The 9,541-nt window shown below is 36.3% G+C and overlaps 1 pseudogene; it reads left to right on the forward strand.

The window, feature by feature from the left end:
* The first annotated feature begins 3,871 nt into the window (after positions 1-3,871).
* LOC107430616 (linoleate 13S-lipoxygenase 2-1, chloroplastic-like) lies at positions 3,872-4,795 on the forward strand (annotated as a pseudogene).
* The last annotated feature ends 4,746 nt before the right edge of the window (positions 4,796-9,541 follow it).

A 9,541-nucleotide genomic window follows, 5' to 3' on the forward strand; every position in this document is an offset into this window, starting at 1 on the left:
ATATTTTTTATATTTTAAAATTTTAAATTTTTTAAAATTAAATTAATATAATTATTGAAATTTGTTAATTATTAATGTTAAAATTTTTATTTTAAAAAATTAAATATTTAAGTTTATAAATTTTTATAATGTAATAGAACGAAGTAAATTAAATTTGAATTTTTCATGAACAAACCAAATCAAATTGTACTTGACTAAATAATTTCAAAATTTTATAAATTTAAATCAAATCTAAACACTTTAAAACTATGCGAGCCCAGCTTTTCTACAGTCCGCTCATTTATATCTCTGATGATGTGAGAGTTATTGCGAAAAGTTTGAACAATATACTTATTTTGGTCAAAGTTTGAACAATATACTTATTTTGGTCAACTGGTGGAAGAAGTTTGGCTGAGTGGAAAAATACAGACAGGTCATTTAATTTTGAACGGACTTTGGCTCGAGCTTAGGCCTGTGCTTGATCTGTTTGAATAAAATGGACTTGGGCTTGGACTTAGACTGTAAAAGGGGAATTCAGCCCATTACCCTTTGTTCGAGGGTTTAATGAAATATACCCATATCATTTCATACTTTTTTTTATTTATCCTTCTATATCTATTTGTCCCTAATAAAAATTTAAAATAACTTGGATGTCCTCTTTTTTTTTTTCCTTTTTTTTTTTTTTTTTTTTCCTTAGAGAGACCCACACCAATTCCCAATTCCTGTACTCTTTCTTCCTTCTTTCCACAGATAATTTCTCCCATTGAAAACAAGAAAACCTCTGCTTTCTTCTCTTAGCTTTCTTCCTTCTCCGTGAAAAAGCATCCCTCATGTAACACCCCGTCCCAAATCGCACCGGAATCTGTACACGTTGATCGAGGTTGACCGTTGACCGAGCGGGTCAAAAGTTGACTTTTTGCTCCAGTTGGAATTTCGAGTTGACCAGGGTACCGTGGCGAAGTGCATGATGCCCCGAGTTCGTAGACTAGTAGCACGTAAAAAACGGAGCTACGGTTTGAAAGTTATGGGCGAAACAAGTCGAAGTGCAAACAGTCCAAAAGGTGCCAGGAGTTGACTTTTTCTTGAGATGTAATTTTATGTTGACTCTTGTATGGTTGTAAAATACTCGTCGATACGAGTTCATAGACTAGCGGCACGCTTAAATCGGATGTTTGGTTAAAAAGTTATGGACGTTTGAAATTCGCCAGATACCGTATTATTTTAATATATCTGGCTTAAGTGCACAGTGATGCCACATGTCAGCTTCTGATTGGTCCATGTGGCATGAACAGTGTCACACAGGGGCTTTTATTTGATAAAATTCTGAGGGAAGAGAGAGAAAGAGAGGGAGGAGAGAGAAAGAGAGAGAGAGAGTCCGATCGACGCCGGAATTTTTCAAATTTTCTGGCCGAATTACTGTACATGCACCGGCCAGCAAGATTCCCCTCCCCATTTCCGGCAAAACCTCAAATTTTCACGGCGATCGGCCGCCGGACGCGCCCGGATCGGACGTTTGAAGATCGACAGCGAGTTTTTCCCTCCACCGCCGATCGACCCACTTCCGGCCAGTTTCCAGCCACACGCGCCTGACACCCTTCATCCTCTCCTCAAGTCCGGCCGACCCACCAAGTTTCATGGCCATCGGACCACCGATGCGCCAGGATCGGAGCGTTTTCCGGCGAGGGGCCGGAAATCTTCAAACCGTGATTTCTTCGCCGTCCGGCCTCCGTTTGCCTCACCGCCGGTCCCGTTTGATTGCTCTCCCCACGATCTACAATTCTGCAAAAACATCACAGCCAACGGCCACCGCACGCGCCGCTGCCGGCGACGGTTGCCGGTGACCGCGGCGGCTCGCTGGAAGTTACTGTTCCGGTGAGTACCTAGTTTCCCGGCCGGCTCCAGTCCACTGTGTTCGACCTCCTGAACCCAAATCCGGAATCCGTTTCCACCAATTTGCGACGGTTTGGGAGAATTGCGGAGCTGAAACCCGAAAAGCTTTTCGGCGAAATTCCGACCCCGTCAGGTACGATCACCGGAAATTAAGACCGAATCCGTGATCAGCATCACTCGAGCTTCGATTCGGTATATAATTCGTAAATTTTAGATATCGTTTGGTGTTCGCTCCCCGGGTACCCATTTGGGAATTACCCGAATAAAATATTAATATTTGTGGTTTGGTACTGTGGATGTTTAGGTGCACGTGCGAGTAGCAGAGTCGATCCTATGGAGGATCTTGATTGAGATACGTGCTTGAGGTGAGTGACCCACCTTCAAATTGATTTTGGGAATTTAATTGGTGAATATTATGTGTGATTTAAATATTGGAATTTAAATTCTACGTGCTAAATATTTATTTGATTTATTGTGGAATTATTTGTGAATTTATTAGATTTAAGAAAATGTGCATTTTACAAATTTATGCCATGTGAAATTATTTTATGGGTTTGAGAATTTTGAAATTCTTGTGGTTTTAATATTAAATTGGGCATGATTTGATTTTCAAATATTTCAAAGAAAATATTTGGTTATGTTGGTGATTTCAATTTTTATAAAATATGCCCATGCAATATTATGAGATTTGATTATTATATTTCGAGAATTATTTATGCTATTGGGAAAATGTGGATAGTTGAATTGATGGATTTGGGAGTTGGTGGATTTGAAAATCATGAAATTTATGATGTTGATTATAAAGAAATTGTGGAGAATTTCCGGGTTCAAGCGGATGGACTATACCCGCTATATTTATGCAAAAATGTGAAATTGTTATATAAATTAAATTTGTGAGTTTTATGATTTTTAGGTGCACCGTGCACGTACTGGTGTTCTGTTTATATGTGATATGGTTAGTGTGAACACGGTTGTGATTAGCGCGCAGGTGGATGTGAGTAGCGCGCAGGTGATATTATGAGGTTGTCTTGTGGTTGCCATCGGACGATGGTGGCCACCCCTCCATGGCCGGGACACCAGGTTAGCAGCGGCGCAGTGGGACGCCACACGACCGTATGCCGATTTCTTTCTATAACCTTCTATCTGGCGGTACCTCGGGATGCTGGGTACTGTTGGCGCCACTGGTATATAGTGGGTGTATCAAATGATTTTCAGAACTGTGTTTTAAAAATAAAACGTTTTAAAGCTGTATTGGAATTTAAAATATAATTATTACTGTTTCTGGTATTTATCTGATGTCTTGGTTTTTCGGGGAATACGAATAAAGGGTTTTGTGAAAAGGTTTTAAAAGGGGAACTTTTCCAACTGAGAGACTTGTAAGGGTTTTGAGAGAAATTATTATTTTCCAATTAATTATTATCTATCTACTGTATTACCGTGGTATTATATCGTATAGTAGATAGGATTACTCACTGAGATGATTAGCATCTCACACTCTTAAATTCCGTTCCTCTAGGTACCAGGTTGTCGGTGTTCATTCGGAGCGGACTTGATCTTCCTCGCTGTTTTAGTTCGGCAGTACCTGTTTCTTCTTTTATTGCAGTTGTAATATTTTTTTCACTCTTGCTGTATTCTATACTTTGTAGTACTTCATAAAGCTCTGTATACTGTATGGGACACTTATGTATTTATTTTGCTCTGGATTACTGTATTTATATTGAAGTGCTGAAATTTGTGGAACCAACTTGTAGTACTGTGGGAGGAATTAGGGAACAATTATAGAAGTGCGTTTTCAGTGCAGGGAATTTTGTGGTAAGTCCATCCCTTAGGGGAGGTTCTGCCGGATTTTCCATAGGAGGGTCCGGTAGGGTTTCCCTGGGATCATGGCTTGTCTAGGGTTCCGGTGGGGAACTTTGGACGGGTCCTGACACCTCACCTTAGTTATATGTGTATTTTTTTTTTAATTGGATTATTTGCCCAAAAAAAAAAAAAGGCTTGATACATGGATATTGCTGTGTATATTATAAATATTGCTGTGGATATTGTTCTGTTGCCTATGACAACTAGTGTTAGTTCGATATCCAAACCTTGCCAGCTGACTTTATCAGCAGGTAATTAATTTTTTTATTAATTAATTATAAAAATATTGAATCTTGATAATTAAATTAAATATTTATGATGCGTATTATTAGTTAATTAATTAATTGGGATTCTTTGGCAGGGGATTGGCCATAGAAGATCCAATTGCTCCACACGGTCTCAAGCTAACAATTGAAGACTACCCTTTTGCCCACGACGGTTTGATCCTATGGGATTCCATCAAACAATGGGTCTTCGACTACTTTAACCACTACTACTCCTACGCACCCAAATCCAGACGAAGAGCTTCAAGCATGGTGGATGGAGATCCGAACCGTAGGTCACGCGGACAAGAAGGATGAACCGTGGTGGCCGGAGTTGAGCACCCCTCAGGACCTGATAGGCATCATCACAATCATCGTTTGAGTGACATTGGGTCACCATGCAGTAGTCAACTTTGGACAGTACGGGTACGTAGGCTACTTCCCAAATCGCCCCATGATGGCAAGGACCAACATGCCCACAAGAGACACTCGAAGGAAGTTTGGCAAAAGTTCGTGAAGAAACCCGAAGAGGCGCTTCTACAGTGCTTCCCTTCTCAGAACCAAGCGATGAGCGTGATGATATTCCCTTCTCAGAACCAAGCAGTTTTGGATATTCTGTCGAACCATTCCCAGGATGAAGAGTACCTTGGCGATCAGTCGCAGGCTACTTGGGATGAAGATTCTGTTATAAAGGCCGCCTTCGAAAGCTTCAATGGCAGGTTGAGGAGTTTAAAGGCATCATTGACGAAAGGAATGCTAACAACGGTTTGAAGAACCAAAGTGGAGCTGATATTTTTACTTGATTTTATATGAAATAAGGATAATTTAGGAATATTAAAAAGTTGATGAGTAAAACAAAAAGTATTCGAGTGCAGATGGTATATTTCATCAGGCCTTCTAAAAGAGGGTCATTGGGCCAAATTCCCCACTGTAAAACCCGTTATTTAATGATGGACTTGGGTTACCTTGTAACACCCCGTCCCAAAATACAATGGAAATTTTCCAACTTTGACCGATGTTGACTATTGACTTTGACCATTGACCGAAGGGATCAAAAGTTGACTTTTTGACTTGGATGGAATTCTAGCTTAACTGAGGTACCGTTACGAAGTACACGTTGGCACGACTTCGTAGACTAGTAGCACGTTGAAAACGGAACTACGGTTTGAAAGTTATGAGCAAAACAAGATTGGGGTCCAAACTGTCCAAGGGTGCCGGAGTTGACTTTTTATTCATGCAAAGTTGAGATTTGACTCATGCATGGTTGTGGAGTACTCGTTGATACGAGTTCATAGATTAGTGGCACGCTTAAATTGGATATCTGGTTAAAAAGTTATGGACCTGCAAAATTTTAAAATACCGTATTATTTTAATATTATTTTTTAAACGTATAACAATGTGCCACGTGTGACTTAATAAATGTGACCATGTGTCACTATGATGAGATGCCACATGTCAACCATGCTTAATACCATATTATTTTATTATTGTTATTTTATATAATAATATTATTTAATTATTTTATTTTCTTTTCTTCCCTTTTCTTTCTTTTTTATTTTTTTTTTCCTTTCCCCCACGTGGAAAAAAGGACCACGGGCCCCTTCTTCTTTCTTCTTCTTCTTCCTCCTTCTTCTTCCTTTCCCTTCCTTTCTCCCTCTCGGGTTCTTGCCATTTTTTTTTTAATTCTGGCCACCACCTTGCTACACGCGCCGGCCAGAGAGGAGCGGGGGATGGAGGTGAGCTCGGCCGCAAAATTTTACGGCCACCAGTCGCCGGACGCGCCCAGATCGGGCCGGAGAAGCACAACGGCCGAAAATTTTCTCTTTCCTCTTTTCTTGTGTTTTCCGGCCAACCCAGCTCAACCCATACCTCTACCCCACTATTTTCGACCCCTCTGAGTCCATTTCCGTGATTAGATTGCCCAAAACCCCCACCATTTGAGAGATCTCTAAAGTTCAAGTTCGGCCGGTACTTCCCGGGCAAATTCCGACCACCACCAACGGAATTGGGATCAATGGAGGTCGGTAATGCGATCCTCGTTCCATAAGCTTTGTTTCGGTATATTATTCGTCAATTTTGGTTAACGTTTGTGTTAGTCCCCCCGGGTACCAGGTATTATTTACCTGAATAAAATATTAATTTATTTGACTGTGTGCGAATTGTTGTTCTAGGAGCACATGTGCGTCATGGAATTGATCCCCTGAAGGATTTTAGGTTAATTGCGTGCTCTAGGTGAGTGACCCACCTTCAAAATTATTTTGGGATGTTAAAATATATATATTTTGTGTAAATTGGTTGTTTGAAAAATATGTTTGATGTGTTGAATATTTAGTAAATTTATATTTGGAATTTTGGTGTCAAAATTGAATGGAATTGAATATTTGTGCATTATAAAATATTTTGGTTTTAAGGAATTTGAGATTTTGGTAATTATTATCAAATTTCATTGTTGAAATATTTCATAATTAAATATTTGGTAAATATGTTTTATGCATTTGATATTAAGAGAATTTCCATATAAATTGTATTGCTAATTTATAATATTTTTAATATATGTTTTGGTGCCAAAATAATATATTTGGGAATTTAAAGAAATTGTGGTTTGATTTATTTTAATTATTGCTATGGTTATTATTCAATTATTGTGCACAATTATATGAATTAATTATATATGAAATTTATGTGGTTTTAAAGATTTGTTGATTTAAATGATTTTGAGGATTGGAGAAAAATATTGTTTTAAAGAACTATGTTTCAAAAATATTTATGCCATTAGAAAATTGTATATCTGAGTTGATGAAAATGAAAGTTGATGGGTTTGAAAATTAAATAATTGTATTAACGGATTTTTTGATATGAGAAAATTATATATATTATCGAATATTCATGCTGGTGATATTAAAAAAAATATATGGGATGGTGAATTTGAAAAATGGTATAATTCCCACGGTGGATTTTGGAAAAGTCTGCGTATCTTTTTATAATAAAAATTTGGATATTTATTTTAGACGCACTCATACAGTACTGGTGTTCTGTACTGTATATGTGGATGAGCGCGCAAGTTATAATGTCTCCCATGAGTTGCCATTGGACCGAAGGCAGACAAGTTTTATGTAACGCACATCAGCCGCCCCTCTCCGTGGCCGGGATGACAGTTTCAGCAGCGGCGCTGTCGGGACGCCGAAGCGACTGTATGCAAGTTTATCTCTTTAACCCCCCCCCCCCACCAGACGGTGCTCGGGACGCTGGGTATCGGAGGACATCACTGGTATATGGTGTGGTGCGTCAAGTATAAATTTTTCAGATAGAAATTTCAAATCCTAAAGTGTTCTAAAATTATTTATTATATTTTATTACGTTTTATTTATATTTGGATTATTTAATTATTATTTATTAAATTAATTGATTTCTTGGTTTTCGGGGAATACGAGTAACGGGTTTTGCGAAAATGTTTTAAAATGGGAACCTTTCCAACGGAGTGAATAGTGAGGGTTTTGAGAGTAAATATTAATTTCAAAGAATTATTGTTTATTTACTTATTTAATTGTTTGGTATTGAGTAATTAAATTCCTTTTATTGTTATATTATTAATATTAAAAGTGTACAGTAGATAGGGTCACTCACTGAGATGATTAGCATCTCATATTTTTAAATTCCGTTCCCCTAGGTCCAGGTAGGGAGACGTTGATCGTCCGGGGGGAGCCCAACGTCTCGGTTCATTGCCGAAAGTCCAAGAAGCATTTCTCCCATTTTTCCTCTTCATCTTGTATTGCTTCTTTATCTGACATTGTATTAATTCCACGTTTATTTGTATACTGCTCTGTATACTATATTGGACATTTAGTTATTAATTATGCACTGATTTACTTTTATTCGTTTGGAGTGCTGCAAATTTGTGGAATTAAATTGTAGTAATGTGGGAGGAATAAGGAGATGTATATAGAAGTGTGTTTTCAGTGCAGGAAATTTGTGGTAAGTCCAACCCTTAGGGGAGGTTCTGCCGGATTTTCCACCTTTAACATGTTAAATTTTCCTATACTATATAGTCTGACTTAAAATTGTGGGAAACGCATCATTTTTTGAAATTTTAAATTAATTTATATGTAAATTTTATACATAATTGTTAGTTTAATACAACAATTTACCCTTCCTAGCTTTTAAAAATATATTTGATGGTTCAATGGTGTCCCCTTTAAACAAAATTTTTGGATCCGCCACTACTCAAATAGTTATAAGAAAATTTTGATCCCTACTTGAATAAGTTATAAATAAGAATAAATTTTATATTATAATAAGTTATAATTTTTCTAAATTCCTTCTCTGTGGAAACTTGTCTCTGTCTCCACATGGTAATATTTATTTGGATATTGCAAAAAATATATGTTAGATTATATTAAAGGTATAAAATGAAATAAAATGTTTATCTAAAATTATTTGAGACAATGTATTTATAGTTTTTACACTGAGAGGAAAATATTACAGGGAATGCAAAATTTTAGTTAAGATGAATTTGCATATTCACTATACTACATAAATACATATAGGGTGGTTATATTCATACTCCAAGATTATTAGTCACACTATAATTTTAACAATACTTTTATATCTCAAAAATATCCATTGAGAAATAGTAAAAAATATCCTGTAACACTTAAATAAAAAAAAAAAAATCAAAATTACACTTACAGTAAAATACATTTTAAGAAAAACTATAAACGCTAACCATGGAGTTTAATGATGAAAATGAAAAGATAGAAGAGAATGATTAACAAATCATATTTTTAATATGAAAATTTAAAAGAAATATTAAAGAGTATAATTTTCACAAAGGAATATTAAAGAATATAATTTCCGAATATTAAAGAATATAATTTCCAACAACGACAATATGTCAAAGATAACCCCTTAGACATTAAAATTAAATTCATCCAAATCAAGAAGCTCTGCAAGTTAAAACTTAACATTGCCAATCGGTAGTAAGATTTCTAAAAATCATTCATGCCAAAATTATTTGATTGAGAATTAGATATGTAGCTTGTGCACATTATATAAGGATGGAGCAAATGGGCAAATAGGAGCGAAATCAAAAGCTCCAAATTTTCTAGCCCCTTTGCAACTTATTATTTCAAGGTCTTCAAAATTTAAAAAAAAAAAAAAAAAGAAGAAGAAGAAAAAATAGAAACCTTTTCGTTTTAGAAGAACACAAGATCAAAGAGCAAAATAAAGAGGCACAATAAATTTTAGATTTAGAATTAGAAGAAGCAAAAGCATTAACTGCTAGTGGAATACAATTGCATGCTATTTTTCCTCTATCATAGTGAAGAGACACGATAAATATTAGATTTATAATTAGAAGAAGCAGAAGCACTAACTACGAGTGGAATCCATTTGTATGTTATTTTTCCTCTATCATAGTGCTTTAAAGCCATAGATTTGCAATATAGAGCTTTAAAGTTCAAAAAGTATCTTAAATTTCTTAAAATTTTCATGCTTTTCTAACACTGGGAGGATGAAACATTTTTGTTTCTCTCAAAAAATTTTGAGTGAAA

The sequence above is a fragment of the Ziziphus jujuba genome, chromosome 1 (assembly GCF_031755915.1).
Source record: "Ziziphus jujuba cultivar Dongzao chromosome 1, ASM3175591v1".
Taxonomy (NCBI): Eukaryota; Viridiplantae; Streptophyta; class Magnoliopsida; order Rosales; family Rhamnaceae; genus Ziziphus; species Ziziphus jujuba.